We start from the raw sequence: 15,676 nt of genomic DNA on the forward strand, positions 1-15,676 counted from the left end.
GCACCATTTAATATAGGTAATAGGCATTGGGGTAAACTGTAACCATGTCACACGTAATGTACCATATAAAAGATAGAAAATCACCATTTAATATAAGCAATAGGTATTGGGGAAAAACTGTAACCATGTAACATGTAATGTACCATATAAAAGAGAGCAGCAGCCCTGGGTGGGGAGAGAAGAAGCAGTCGGGAGTCAGAGAGGATGTCAGGGTGTGTGTGTACCTCTGCCTGAGCTCTGAGCAAACCACAGCAGCCCAAGGAGAAAATCTTTTAGATAACTTGCAATAAACTGCCTTGAGACCCAACAACAGAGACTGCTGAGCCTTTCTTTGGAAGCTCAGGTTGGAGGAGAGACTTTTCCTCCACATGGAGCCACCCCTGACCCAGGGTGGCCTTTGACACTGTTGCTTTTGGAGGACAGAGCCACTTTCCAAGGGCTGTGGTGTCAATTTTTACAGAGAAGGGAAAATAAATGTGATGGGCCAGAAGACCTCAAGAACTTATTAATTCTCTACAGGGTTCTGGGGCAAGGGGCTTATTTTGAAAGCCACTTGGTTTCTCATTCTGGTAAGACAATAATCCAAGCGGAAGGTGGAAAAGTCATGAGGTCACATTACCCCTGTGCTGTTAGGGATGTGTTTCAAATGCATCTTTTTCTCTGTAAATAAGTTCAGCAAAGCTTCGAGGGGGATCTAAAAGAAAACCCACACACATACTTATGTATGTATAAAATAGAAATGTGTGTGCTGGAATAGAACATAAACATTTTGATGTATATACACATGCATTCATAAAATAGGTAATAAAAGCTCTATTTAATGAATAAAGGGTGTTGATGAATATATTCATCCTGCAGTAAAACTCACATTTGGAGAAAGAATTAAAACTAACCTTTTTGTTCAGCAGCCATCAGGCATTTCAGGACAGGAACAATCAGAGCTATCCTGCTGAGATTTGTTAATAGTACATATGTGCTGTCTGCACACTCCTGTTTTTCAGATTTCATGTAATTCAAAACTAAGCCAGGTTGCAGAAATACTTGCCTCTTGTTTAGAAAATCTTGTGATAGAAGTATGTGCAGCAGAGCAAGAGGGAGTACAGGGAAAAAGTGAGTGGTAATTTGTTTTTCCTAAGTAAACTTAATGTCATCTTGACATCCTGCAAATCAAGGTGTTGCCTACAAGAAAATTGTGTGGTTAACCTGTGAGAAAAAACAGCTGGTAAACTGCATGTTTTCTTTAGCTGAATCACCAGAGTTCCTAAAGCTAAAAATCTGTTTTATGTCATAACACAAGACTTATTCTTTGTTTCCAAGTTTTAAGCAGACTTAGTCTCCCTATTCCAACTTCTCCCAGCTTTTGCTTGCACAAATTTTTAATCACGATGGTATCAAAAATTGAGAATTGAACTGTAGCCATTTGGCACTTTCAACTTCATGTGTTTTACACATTCAATAGGTTTGATAAAGTCTCTGTAACAAATCTACCAATCTTGTTTATCTGCTTTTGCTATCATTCACGTGGGTTATCTACCTGTAATTTACTGCCTTTTCATTTCACATCACTTCTAAACAGCCATGCACTTTAGAGTTTGTGTCAAATAATAGAAATAGAGAGGATGATTGTATTTTCCAGCCTAAGCTGCACTTGTTACTGTCAACATTTTTAGGGCAGTGGCCACTAGGGACTGCTTCTTTTTAGTCCTTGCTTGGAATCTAGGCATTGCTACTGGACTGAGACCTTGGAAAAAAGGAGATATTTGTGTGCCCTCTATGAGTGTTAGATGCAGTCTGTGCAAGGGGAGAGAGCTTAATAAGGTGAATGCTTATGAAAAGTGTTTATAAGGAGAAAGTTACAGCCCTTTGTTTTATGCATCAGTAAATATATTTCTGCTTAAACTCACTTTTGTTCTGAGATCAGGGCTGTTAAATTAGTAATTGTTTCACCTTTTTTCCTGTTACTGTTTTATAAAAGGATGAAAAATATTAGGGATGTAACAGAAACAGAAGTGTTATTAAATTGAAATTGTGAATTATTTCCTGCTTTTGCTTGGGAGAACTTTATGCAAGTCACCATTTCTGAGGGCAAACACTTCGAGGGTGCTCAGTTCTGAGTAAAACTTTCCTCTGGAATGAAGTTTTGGGTGAATTGTATTTTCCAAAAAAAGCCTAAAACCATGATGTATGATAGCATTACTTTAAATAGTGCTGTGGGAAATAAACCCCATCAGATTATCCTGTGCTTTATCAAAGTCCTCACCTAACTAACAGTAAAAGAATGCATCTAAATAAGATTTACTTTTAAACAAGAATAAAACAAACCCAATCTCTCCAAACTGCACAGTCAAGCACATTGCAAACTGTCCAATCAATAAAACAAATGGTTAATTTTTAATAGGATTTTAAAAGCCCTCTCAAACTTGATCCATATTTCCATAAAACTGTTGAAGGTAAATTTAAAGAGGAACAATTATTTATTGAGGATATTCCATTATGGCTGTGTAGCTGTGAGTGGGAAATGAACCTGCACTACAAAGCCACACTTTAAATCTGTTCCTACACTTGACATTCCAGAAAATTTTCTGATTGACAAAGTAAATCTGTAATGTAAGTGTGATTTTCAGCTCTTTTATTTTAGTGCTGTTTCCACTTCAGGAGTGCCTGGGGTCAGACAGGACAAGGTGGTCTCCAGGAGCAGATTTGAAGTGTGCCTGAAAAAAGTGATCCCATCAAAACGGGAAACTTGCTGCTGTGCTGTTCATTGTTAATGATAAATAAGGGCATGCCTGGTGTACCTAAATGCTCCTCAAGCACTCTTTTCCTAAGTGCATCCCAAAGGGGTTTTGGAAGACAAAAAAAGCAATGGGCTTTGACATGACTTCTAGAAAAGGATTTCATACTCTGAACTTAGCACTGAGATAAATGTTGAGGCATTTATGGCAGAAGGAAAAAGGTGAGGTTACTGGTTTTGGTACAAAGCACACCTTGGAAATAAGTTCTTTTTTTTTTTTCCTTTTCTCCTTTTTTTTTTCATTGAGGTAACAGAAATGAATACTTAATTTGTTTTCAGACCTAGTTAAGAATTTAATTTTTTTTTTCTACCAAGATGTTCAAAGTGGAATGAGGGTGATGCAATTTAGCACTAGGTTTCTTTTGGGAAATATTCAGGCTCCAGACTACTATGCCATTCTTCATTACAATTAATTCTATGCAAATTCATTGTGACAAGAGGAGTTTGATTGAGGAGTCTGGATTATATTGTGTATTGGGGACACACCCATGGCAGGTGTTAGAACAAGATGATCATTAAGGTCCCTTACAACCCAAGCCATTCAATGATTCTATCTCATTGTTTATTATATTTGTAGTCCTTAAAAATACTAGGAAATAGGTAGATGAAACCTATCTAGAATCTATGGAAATAATTTTAATAGGTAAAAATAGGTACTGGAATCTTCCATAAAACAGATATTCTATATTTCTTTATTTTTAAGTTTTCATGTTTTGCATCTCTCTGCAATTTAATGCAAGCTATGTTCAAGGCATTACTCTTAAATTTCATGACCTAAGCCACTGAGAGCATTTTCCTGCAGATTTGGTCTATTACATCGCCTACCTCCTCTGAGAGATTCAGCAGATATTAGATTGAAAAGACAGAGCTGTTGTGAGCATAATTCCATCCGTGGGAGATGCTCTTGGTATGTGATTCACATAGGATGGCCGTTCATAGGTCTATCACTAACTTTCTGGAAATGTGTAGCTGACAGGAAACAATCCAGAATTTTTACACTGTTATTACAGTACACACATTGCTTCACAGGCAGCCCAACACAGTTTGTATATTCTGATATATGATACATATCTGCTTTATATATTAGGAAATGCCAGGACTTTGATAAACTCCAGTGGAAGTATGGGATGCCAAGAGAAGATGACAAGATGTCAGCTCAGAAACTGTATGATATAAATAGGTATCTGTTTTTACAGCAGCTCTGTGACAAGAAGGGAGTTGTAACTAACTCAGCCTCCCTTCTCATTAGCAAATGGGAGAACCCTGCAGGAAGCCACAGCTGCCAGCTTTTCCTTCAGCAGGGCTGTGCAGAGGAAAGCCAGGGAATAAAATCAGGACTGGCACTGGGGGTGAGAGCATGTGGGAATTTTCCAGGTGTTAAAAACACAAGCAGGCACTGGGAATGGCGTGCTGCCTTTGTGACTGCTCAGGAGCCAGTGAAGACCCCACGTGTCTGTCAGCACAGCAGCAGTTCAGATGTTTGGGCAAGATTATCCTACAGCACTCGTTTTCTGCACTTTCTTCCATGGTGGGGTGCTGCTCCTGAGCAAAGTCCTTGAAGGGTGGAAGAAGAGCAGCAGCAGGGCAAGTTCCTGCACCTTGAATTATGAATTGATGCTCGGCATCACTCTGAAAGAATCTCTGCTGTGCCCTCACATAGCTCATCGTATACACTAAATAACAGAGTAGTTCCAGGTGCACTTCTGTTTGGAGACTTTGTTGGGGGGTTTTAGCTGTCTTTTTTAAAATTCTGTGCCTTGATTCCACCCTGTGTCTGTGGGTTTGCTTTATTTTCTGTATCTCACGAGTTAATGCTGTACTGTTGTGTTCTTCAATACTCTTGTACTCTGGTGCTCTGAGAAATCAAGAATCTCATCAGTTCTTTCAAACCTTTTTTTAATACTGGTTTATAATATTTATTCTGTAATATATAGTCTAATAATCTACACAAATGCTATGTTCACCATAAGAGTATCTTTTTTTTGAAACAGCTGAATTACTTTGAGGTGTAATTCCACTGTGTGGTTGCATCTGAGGTATGCTTTTTTAATTTAATCACTTTTAAACTATAAAATGAATACATTTGATCTGTGCTTGTCCCCAGCTCCTCTACTTACCAGCCTCTCAGACAGCAGAAGTTTATTTAGGCTGGATATCCACAGGAACTTGGCGGAAATCACTAACTGCTCTGGTGGTGAATCATTCGCTCCAAGAGAGGAAGAAACTGCATAATCAATTATTGATGTCTCCTGCTCTGGGCTTCCTCTTCTGATTAAATCTTCCAAAATATTGATACAGAATTATAGCAAGAAAGAGGTATCAGATGGGGGTGAATGTGCCTGACCTTGCCATGGGATGAAGAATGTTGAAGAGCAGCGAGACAGGCAGAATGCAAGAGGAGTGGTGAAGTCATCTGGCAGTCTGTGAGTGTCACTGTATGGAGAGAGAAATTTTCAAAAAAGCAGGTGCTGGATGTTCCTTCAGGCACTGTTTAGATAAGAACCTCATTCAGAAGAAGCCCAAGATGCATGAACCGAGTCACTGCCAAGCATGGACCCAGAATTAAGTTCCTCTGGAGTCCATAACTGGTGTTCTGTCTGGTCAAAAATACTGAATCTGGCACCCTTCTGGGATATGCTGGGAAAAAAAAATTAGGTTGACCAAGTTTATTGAACTTGCTGAGCATTCCTGTCTCAGATTTTTGAAAGGATGATGATGAGTTTTTGAAGGGGCTCGCTACCTTCCTGCTGGAATTATTGTTTAATGAGATTGGATTGCTGCACTAAGGCTTTTCATGCCTTGAGATGAATATGGAATTCTCATTATGTTTCTTTGTTAACCCAGGGCCACAATATCTGTGACTTTGATGGTTAAATCCAGCTCTAGGTTTTTATAGGTGAACCTTGAGCAGGTATGGAGGAAGTGCTTAGTAAACAGCCTTAACCCATTTAAAGTTGTCACCTTCTGGACAGGAAAAAAATAAATTAAACAAAGAAAGGCCCACAGATACCGTGTGGCAGAGACCATTCCACCTCAAACCAAAATCAATGTTATGCTTCCTGTTATTGTGTTAGAGGATTGAAAACTTGCTTTTTCAATTGATTTGTTTTCTACTGCAAAACTAATTATGTCCAATGCAGTTCTTCCTTTGCCTTCATCCGGAGGGGAAACTATTTGAAGTGGTGGCTCCTGTCCTCTGCTCAGACAGCTGTGTCAATATCACCATTGCTTCATTATTTCTTGAAAGGTGAAAAATCCCAAGCTTCAGCAAGCTTCAGTTCTCCATGTATTCGTTCTAGCTAAATGTCCTTTTCAGCCTTTCCAGAGTCTAGGCACGTGCTGTGGATCAAAGTCACCCACGGGGATGCCTCAGAGGCAGAATGTGCACATGGATGCACATCAAGAGGAATCAGTCCATAGGAGTGATGGGTGCTAGGGCATTTTGCCTTCACCAAGGTTTTTCAGAGATGCTTAAGGAAGGAGATGAATTTCTAAGGGGCTTGAAGACTTAAATGTAGTGGAAGATCAGAAGGCTTTTTTTTTTTTTAATGCTTTGGAAGCATTAAGTGGTTGGGGAAAGCCATCCTTTCTTTTAGTAGTTTTTAAGCCTAAAATGTTTCTTTCCTGGAGATGTATGGTAAGCATACAGAGAAACATTATTTCTGGGGTTATTGTCTGGATTACTGCTGTGCAACTCTTCCCATGCCAGTAGTGACTGAAAAGTGAATTTCATGGTCTATGTCAGCCTGAAAGATGTGGTGGCTTAGTCCAATTTGGGGTTTAGTGAGACACAGGCTTCACATGTAATTCATTCTCTCAAGGTTTTAAAATTGTAGAGTCCCAGATGTTTCACTCAGGATGGCAGCAGACTGTCATACCCGTGTTGGATTGTCATAAATTCTAGGCATACCAAATTATGCAGTAGTAAATCACTTCTGCATTTAAAAAAAAAGCTTTTCACAGCAGCAAAACTTGTCCTAACTTAATGTAAGGACTGGGAGTTTGACTCTCAGAATAATGGTTTCCCCAGATGGTAAGAGCTGCATTGGGCAGTAAAATCTTCTGTTGACATTGCCTTGCTAAAGAGCAGGTCTCAAGGCACCCCAGCAGCTTGGCAAGCTCATCCCCTGCATCAGAGCCCCAGCTGCTGCAGAGCTCTGCTGCAGCGTGCTGGCAATTCCACAGCAGGGAAAAAGGACTGGGGCTCTAACAAATTAATTGTGACCCTCCCCAACCCAGGAACTGCATTTTCTGCTCTCTAATACACACTCTTTTGCTATTTTCTGTTGGTTTCACACTGCTCTCTGCTCTCAGTTTTCAAACATGCTAGAGATGTTTGCATTGTTGACGTGGAGCAGTTTTGTAGATGCCAGTGGCAAATCAGGAGGCATTTGAACGTGCCAAGGGGATGATCTGGGCTGTTTAGTTGGGAGAGCCTCTGAGGTATTGGAGGAACTGAGACGTGAGGGGAAAAGTAAATAGGAGCAATACACTTCATATCCCAGGTGCAGTAAAGGAATGGGATTTTCAGAGGTAAAATATTCATGAACTACTCCTCTCTGAGGACTTGGGGGTTTTTAAAGCTCTGAACACTTCCTCTGGAATGCTCTGTACCTCAGAAAAAAACAAATAGCTGCATTTAGGCTTAACTCAGCCTCAGATAAGGGAGAAGGTAGCTTTCATGCAGTTGTGATGCACGTAGCTCTTTGTGGGGCTACATGGTGGTGGTGGTGCACATTTCAAGTGTAAGTAGGCAATGAGAGACTTAAACTTACCTGTCCTTGCTTGGCAGCATCCCTCCTCCTGCCCTGCTGCATGCAGGCTCCTGCTGTGTCCTTCTCTGGCTACACCTCTCAGCTGGTTTTCAGCCACGTCCCTCTCTTTGGGTGCTGCTCTCTATCACTGGTTGGGTTTGCAACCATTGGGATCAGACATACAGCTTAGATGTCTCATCAGTTAATATATCAATTTTATTGCATGAGGCTGTTTCTCTGCCTATATAGCTTGCTGTCTTGGTTGTGCTTTGTGAAACATCAGCTGGAGTTGCAGTTTTAGCTCAGAGGTTCAGCAATCATCAATCTCAGCCAGAGGCTAGATTCCATGATGAGATCCCTTCCAGCCTCAATGATCCTATGATGATAAGCAGTACCACAGGCACCCTGTGTTGCTGTGGGCATGGAATTTTCTCTGGAACAATGCATCTGAAGAAACCACCATGCTGTGAATCTTGATACAGTATTAGCTTTTGAATTTATTAGCAGCTGGAAAGATGATTTTATGGAAACATAATCTATCTTATTGATCTCAAGCAACTGATAAATCAGGAAATGGAGGCAAACATCTGTGCTGCTAGTAATTTTTTTCAGGATTAACTGGGAAAAATTAAAACCCCCAGGTTCCAAGTACATCAGTGGGCACCAAAAATCACAACTCTTCATGTCTAGCTGTCAAACCTTATAGCTCTTCCATGATATCTTTGATGGAATTATAAATGTTCAGTGCAAAAAGATTTGTTGTACCAAAGGTGGAACACGTGGAAGTAGTATAAAATAAAATAGATTTAGTATAAATTAAACCGTATAGGGATTGCATTCTTGGTTGCACAAATAAGTTTGGTGCTTTAATCATTAGAACATTACTTGCAGAGTTGAAACTTTTAGGTAAATTGAACTTCCTGCAAAACAACCACATAACATCAGGTTTAAGCACTCAGCTAATCAAGGGCTCTTAAGACTGTAAAAAAACTTGGTACAGATCATGCATTAGCATGCCCAAGTTATACAACCCACCTATAAAAAAAAAAGCTTGTCTTTTGTCCATTTTTATGCCAGATTAGATGTTTTTCCTTCTCAGTAACCGTGTTAGTGTATGTGCCTAAGTCTCAAAACATGTGCTTTTCTCTCCAAGTTAATGAGGTCGTTTTAAAGGTGAAAGGCATTCCTTGAAAGGAAGAGCACCACCTTGTGACACCAGGAATAATGTTGCTGTGCACTTGATCGAGAACAGGGAAGAAGTAGATTTACAAGGTTTTATCCTCTAACAGGATTTTTAGAGATGGGTTTTCTCTTTCATTTGCCTTTTCTTTTAAGACTTAACAGGGGAACTGATATTTTCAAGTGATACAAATTCAACAAATCAGCTTTATTTCTTCGACATGAAAAGCTCATTTTCCAATTTCATCTCAAATTTCACTTTTTTAATAGATTCACTTCAGAGAAAGATCGTTATGAAATCTTAGCAGATTTTAAAGCCATCAATTAGACTATCAGTCCTTTAGAACTGAAATGTGGCGTGTTTTTACAGACTTCTTATCCCTTCATCTTTCAGAAGCCTTAAGGAAGGAGAGGGATTTTATAAGCTTCATTATAAGTAGCATGCAGGGACCCTCCTATTTAGGCTTGCATAGTATTAAACATTTATATGCTCTCATCCAATTTGTGGTGAGATTCTTGCAGAAGAAACTCCATCCTAGCACACAGGACTTTCAGTCAGGCCCATACACTTTTCACAGCTTCAGCTATCAGTCTGGAGCTTCAGTCAAGCTAAAATAAGTTATAGCTGCCTGACAGGGCATAGATGGAAACAGTGTCAATCCTACTAACACAAATTTCTTCTGGTATTTTTGCACAAGCAGAGGCTTTGATAAGGATCAGTTGTTCAAATATAGTGTTAAACAATCCATGTAAAAGTGCAAGAGCACTGCCAGAGATCTGGATTGAGACTATTCCTACTTCCACAGAAAGCAGAGTTTAGAGAATTTACAATGCATTGATTGCAAAATGAGAGTTTTAATTAATACCATAACATCAACAATAAGCCATCTTTTATTGTTTGTTCAGGGTTTGTTTTTTGGTTTGTTTTGGTGGCTTATTTGGGTTTTTTTTGCTAAAGTGCAAACTTTTACAAAATTTAGAAGAGTAGACATGTTTGTTATTGAGGACATTTTATTACTATTGCCTTAGGCATTTATCTCCACAACAGATTAGCTTTTACCACTGAGTTTTATTGTGCAATTTACATAACTGTGACTTAGCTGAGCCTTGAAAGCTGGATCTCACCTGTCTTTCAAGAAAAATGTCATTTTACGCTTTCTGACTTGTTTGCTTAGAAGCTTGTCAATTTTTTTTTTCCCAAATGCATATTTATATTTTAATGAGAAACCAAACAGCTTCAGAACAAACCTAAAGCTGACTCAGAGAGTGAAACCAAGAATCGTCTTCCTGCTTGTGACATGGATTAGTGTAATTTAGCCAAATATCTGTCAGGGGTTTGAACTACTGCAACATTCAGCAAGTTCCTTATGCTAGGACAGGCAGCATCAGGTGGCAAATGAATCCTGCAATGTTAACAGGGTGTGAAACTTATTGGTACCTGGTACTTATTGGGTTAGGGTCCTCTAGGAAAAACAGGGACAGAAGTCAAATGTGCTGCCAAACCCATTCCCTGAATGAAAGAGAAAGGCTGGACCTGGAGTGAGTAAAGTTATTTAAATTTTGCTTTAATGGGTTTTTTGCTGCCTTTGCCTGGGACAAATAAAAGATGTTGTGGCTTTCCACCATTCCTGGTTTCCTTGGTAACACTCTGCATGTTGGGAAGGAGCTGTTTGAAAGTCATATTAAAGGAAAAGCCCTTGGAGAAGAGCAGTTTGATACAAGGCTGTTTTCTTTCTTTAGAACAAAGCAGCAATAAGCATGTATGTATGTTTTTGAGAGAAACTCTAATAGAATGACTCATTTGTGTGTTTCTGACAAATTCCATCTGCTGATAAAATATACATTACAACCCTGTTCATCCAGAAAGGGGTGTCCTGGATCTTTCACCTGATTGCTGAAACACACTGTTCAAAAGAGAATGCTGGGTATTAGTTTACTTTTAAAGACAATGAACAAATAATGAGTTTGGGTCATTTTGCAGCATGTTTTGGGACACTAGTTGAGGGCTATTTATTTCCTCAAGTACAATTCCTGTTCCATTTTCACAGAAAAAAAAAAAAAAAGAAACGGGGCCTGATTGGGGAATTTAACATTTGTACAAAGTATTTTCCTGTTTAACTGATTAAAGCTCTTGAATCTATCACAAAAATGTGTTTTAAAATTATAAAAATACCTTCTGTCCCTCTGTCAGCAACTGAAGGCTTTCTGTTTAGAGGAAAGATGCTCACACAGCCTCTTTTGGGAAAACTATAAAACTCTTGTTTGTTAATGGAGGAAAAAAACCCAAGCATGAGGTTTTGAACAGAATTATTAATGTCCCGAGTGTTCAAGCAGTCAAGGGAGGTTTCAGTCACTTTCCTTTTCCTCTTGGCAACCTTCTATTTTGGAGTGGTGAAGGGCAAGACTTTTGAAGTAGTGCTGGTCCTTGGCACTTACTCTGCAGCATTAGAATGGCAAAGCCCAGAACTACTGGCAAACTTTGGAAAATGCTGATTTTTGATCAAGCTGTTAGTACAGTTTGTGATTTGAGTGGAGGGCTGACTTCAGACTGGGGGTTCCAGGCTGAAAGGCTCCATTTGCCCTTTGATCAGAGAGCTCTACTCTGACCTGCAGACAGCTCCATCCTCAGCAAGGCTTGCCCTGGCAAATTTTTCTCTTCAGTTGGCTTGGACTGGCAAATTTTTCTCTTCAGTTGGCTTGTTCTGGCAAATCCCATCCTCAAGGAGCCCAACCCCTTCCTCTGAGAGTGCAGAAAGCTTGGACACCCAGCTTCAAGTTCCCTGCTGGGAGCTGAGGGTACCAGCTTGGTGGCCCTGCAGGTGAGCCATCCCTGGATCTGTTTTGCAGAGCAGGTGTTCTGCAAAAAGCACATTTAGCAGACAAACTCAGAAAATCTGGAACGCCATACTCAAATTGATTTTTGGTCCTTTTCTCTGCTGAATTTTCTTTTTATCAGTACTAAAAAAATTTCTGCCCAACGCTAGATAGTATATGCAGAACAGAATATGTCAAAAATTGTCTACAGTTTTTATAGACTAATGTTTTAATTTCTTGCATTTCATGGGGGGGTGTTTTGGTTTGTTTTTATTTTTAAACTTTTTTTTGTTGGTTTGGTTGTTTGTTTGGTTGGTTTTTTAATTTGTATTTTCTTCTTTTTTAAAATAATCATTAACAAAGAAACTGTAATCTCAGTTTTACTTCTCCATAGACAAAATATTATAATTAATATAATATAATATAATATAATAATTAACATAACATAACATAACATAATAATTAATATAACATAACATAACATAGCATAACATAACATAACATAATCACATAAATATACTTTAAATTCCCATAGTACTGAAAACATTTCTGTTTATTTTTAGGAAAAAATAATCAATAAAAATTGGAATAATTCTGAGTTCTCTACATTGTCAGGAGGACTTGAATAAAAGTCTCACATGTTAAAAGTAGGGACATTTCCATTTATAATAATTTTTTTAGGAATTCTGAGTGGGGTTTTTTTATGCCCCGCTCATACAATGCATGAGGCAACAGTATTAATTATTGAGATTTATAAAAACTAAGGGGACTGTGCCTTACTTATCTCCCTTCTACTCAAATAATACAAGACAATCAGTTCCTTTAAAAAATGTTTGCAGAGACCGTCATAGCAAGACCCAAGCCTAAATATTCTTTTTGCTGAGATGCTCAGTATCAGAATTGCACCTATATATTACTCTGCCTAAAATGCCTCTTAAGGGGCATTTCAGCTTAATATAGATAATAATGTGTTGGAAATTGTATTGGAATTGTGTTGGCCATCTTCTCCTTCCTGTTGTCTTTGTCTTCATTGTAGTGCACCTTTATTTAACAGCAGTGGAAGCTGCTTATTTCTGCAAGCAATGCTTAGATATTGCTGTGTGTTTCAGCTGCACGCTATTGTGTTCTGTAGAGAAAAGTGAGTGGCTATGTCTGCATTTGTTCTTCTGCACAATTCCTGCCTTCATTGCTGTGTTTGATCTGTTTTTGTCATCTCTCTGTGTTCTGTTCTTTCTCCCACACCTATGGCAATAATCTGGGGAGGCTACCAAAATAGCAGCCTCAATGTCTCCTATTCAACTTCTCTGAAACAGGAACTGCATCTTCTTCCTGCTCCTAAATATTCACTTATCTCTGTGGGGCTGCAGACACATCAAGGGGTTTGGTTGTAATGAAGAAATGCTCGAGCTGCTCTCTTACTGAGATGTATTTGTATTTGAGTGCAGAGAGGAATGCATATACAGCAGAAGAAACCATGTGCCTTTACTTGGCTGTGCAAGGCATGCTCTTCTCTTCATATCCTTTTCTAAATCCTTTTAAATACGTTTCACAATGCTATTTTTGATACTTTATTATGTCTCTATGGCTACCGTAGATTTTAACTATTGTAACAGTTTTTGAGCAGATGACCCCAGTGTATAGAAATATCTGATAGGTGGGAAACATTGCTGGGGATGTTCTAGGGAAATCTTTACTGTAGTAGTGGAATTTTCCTGCTCAATAGAAGGGGCTTATAATTTTCTTGCTTTCTCATTCAGGCACTGTCTCTGAAACTAGACCTCATCTTTTTTTGCTGCCTTTGGGGAAGAGGAAGACAAGGAATATACATTCCTATTTAGTAACATAGTTTTACTAATGGAATTAAAATATCAGCAGACTTAGTGGTAATTTCAGAGGAACTCAGACAGACGCAAAACTCTCTTAAGAGCATTGTTGTTGAACTGTTTTAGTTCTCTGGTTGCATGGGCTTTCCTCTTTTCCTTCCTAATGGTGCATCTCTGATAGCTTTTACAGTGTTTTAGGCTGAGCTGCAGAATTTGAGGCCACTTATATAAACAAACAACACAATTTTGAGACCAGAAGAGAAATTTTATTGGACTAGCAAGGGGACAGTAGGAAAATTTCACTTTGTGTTCTTCTGCTGTAATGTCCCCAGATTAGGATTTTTCTCCCTTGAGACTGGGCCCAAATTAAAGCTTTCAGTCTTCAAATTTCAAATCAAAATAATGAAGTAATGTAATAGCAAACTTCTCAGTATGTCAATTATGTGGCATGGCACCTTGAAAGAGTTTATCCATAAAAACTAACTCCTCACTGTGGAAAATTGAATCTTCTTTTTAGCATGGTAAGCATTTTAAAACTGAGTAGCACCACTAACTCAATGATTAATTCTTTCTCATAATCAATTTATTATATAACCCTTTTAATCCCTGCAAATCATACTAATCTGTTCCTCATGCATTAGCTGTTCATCCAAAATATCAGTCTCCTCCCCTACCTTACCCTGCATTCTTCCAAATAACTGATCTTCCCCCACTTCCAAATCAACTTTACCAAAAGCCTAGCTTAGAAAGGGAATGAAATAAAACAGATTAATTTTGGATGAGAAAAACACTCCAGCAATAAACAGGATCATCTGTTGTTTTCTGTTTGTTTTATTTTTTATCAAGTGGAAAGTAGAGACACACAGGTCTTCATAGATGAGGCTGGGTTTTTGGCAGCCAAAATGAAAAGCGTAAGAAAGCCTCTGCTGCAGAGTAAAATTGACAATGAACAAGAAATATTTTGCTAAATGTAAAGCAAGGTCTTTGGAATGCAAAATCTTTGATCTCTGTGGGTTTTGCATCTCTGCCTTACAAGGTTTGACAATTAGAGCATAAATCACAGAACTTGATGGGAAAGAAATGACAGCTTTCTGTCTGCTATCTGGATTTCTCAAATTTCCCCTATGTTGCGGGAATTAATGTTGCACATAGTTCAGCACCAGTGGTGTTGCTGTTACATTAAATTGATTCTAACAATGTGTGGTGTTTAGGTATGGTAAAATATAGACTGTTTTATCTGTGCATTGCATGTGTTAGCTTCATCCTTGTAGCAATTCTACAGATTTCAGTTTCTTTCTGTAACTGCATATATTGACAACAGAAGTATTGATGGAGCTTTGATTTTTGGTAAAAAGCAGGAAAAAAAACAAAACACTAGCATGATAAAGTTCTATTGGCATGCAGATTTATGAAAGTGCTAAATAGAAATAGAAGAATTAATTTAGTAAATGCTTAATGCACAAAACAAGTTTCTGCCTGGGTGAATTGCTTTACTGACCCTGAAATGCAAGGACAAAAACATGTACCATGAAAAAATGAAGAATAGAACATTTGTCCCTGTCCTTGCCCTGCAAGGTAGGGTATTTCTAGCTACAGAACTTTTAGAAGTCTTTATAAAAAGGGAGGAAATTGTGTTGTTAAGATTAAATTCTAATGGTTCTTGCTCTTCCATGGTGCTTTGTTTTTATTTGCTTTCCAGGGCTTCTTTGCTCTCTCAGTCTGATAAGATTTTTTTGCAATTTTGAAGCAGAGAGAGTCAGCAGCCACAATTAGAGACAATATCTCTGACTGAACTTTTATATTTCTGGGGTGTATGTCTCTTTTCATCACATTATCTATGGAAATTATATTCCAGACTTGGCATCTTCCATTTTGTGCTGCTGCTCCTCTGTCCACTGCCATTTTTCTGATCTCTTCTTGCAGCAGAGAATCTCTGGAACCTGGGAATGCTAAGGTACAGAAAAGCTGAAGTGAAACACAGATTTTCCACAGCTCCCATGTGGGTCAGGAGAAGAGCAAGGAACATGCTGTAAAGCTACAAAAACTTGTTGTTTTGTAGGGGGTTGTGGTGGGTATTACAAGAAATATTCAGTTGTGATGGGTAGAAGAAATATTCAGTTTTTAATGCAGAAATTTCAGTGTGTGCGCTCTGGTAGAAATATATTGATTAGAACTGTTTACACAATTTTGATGAATTCAGATTCTTTCTTGGCCTCAGGGCTTTCAAGTTCACTGTTAAGCCATACCCTAAACTGCCTGTGGGGCTGGCAGTTGTGTTTGGATTCCTGCTTGTCCTTCCTTTGAAGTGTTGGAGG

General features: G+C 38.6%; 1 long non-coding RNA gene across 1 annotated transcript in view; it reads left to right on the top strand.

Moving 5' to 3' along the window:
- Positions 1–11,315: 11,315 nt before the first annotated feature.
- The window catches only part of LOC116184163 (uncharacterized), a 40,679-nt gene continuing 36,318 nt past the window's right edge, over positions 11,316–15,676 (top strand). Inside the window, exons 1-2 of the long non-coding RNA XR_004148909.2 lie at positions 11,316–11,543; positions 15,217–15,315. This is a non-coding gene — a long non-coding RNA (uncharacterized LOC116184163). The remainder of the gene's footprint in view (positions 11,544–15,216; positions 15,316–15,676) is intronic.

Source organism: Lonchura striata, chromosome 2 (genome assembly GCF_046129695.1).
Source record: "Lonchura striata isolate bLonStr1 chromosome 2, bLonStr1.mat, whole genome shotgun sequence".
NCBI lineage: Eukaryota > Metazoa > Chordata > Aves > Passeriformes > Estrildidae > Lonchura > Lonchura striata.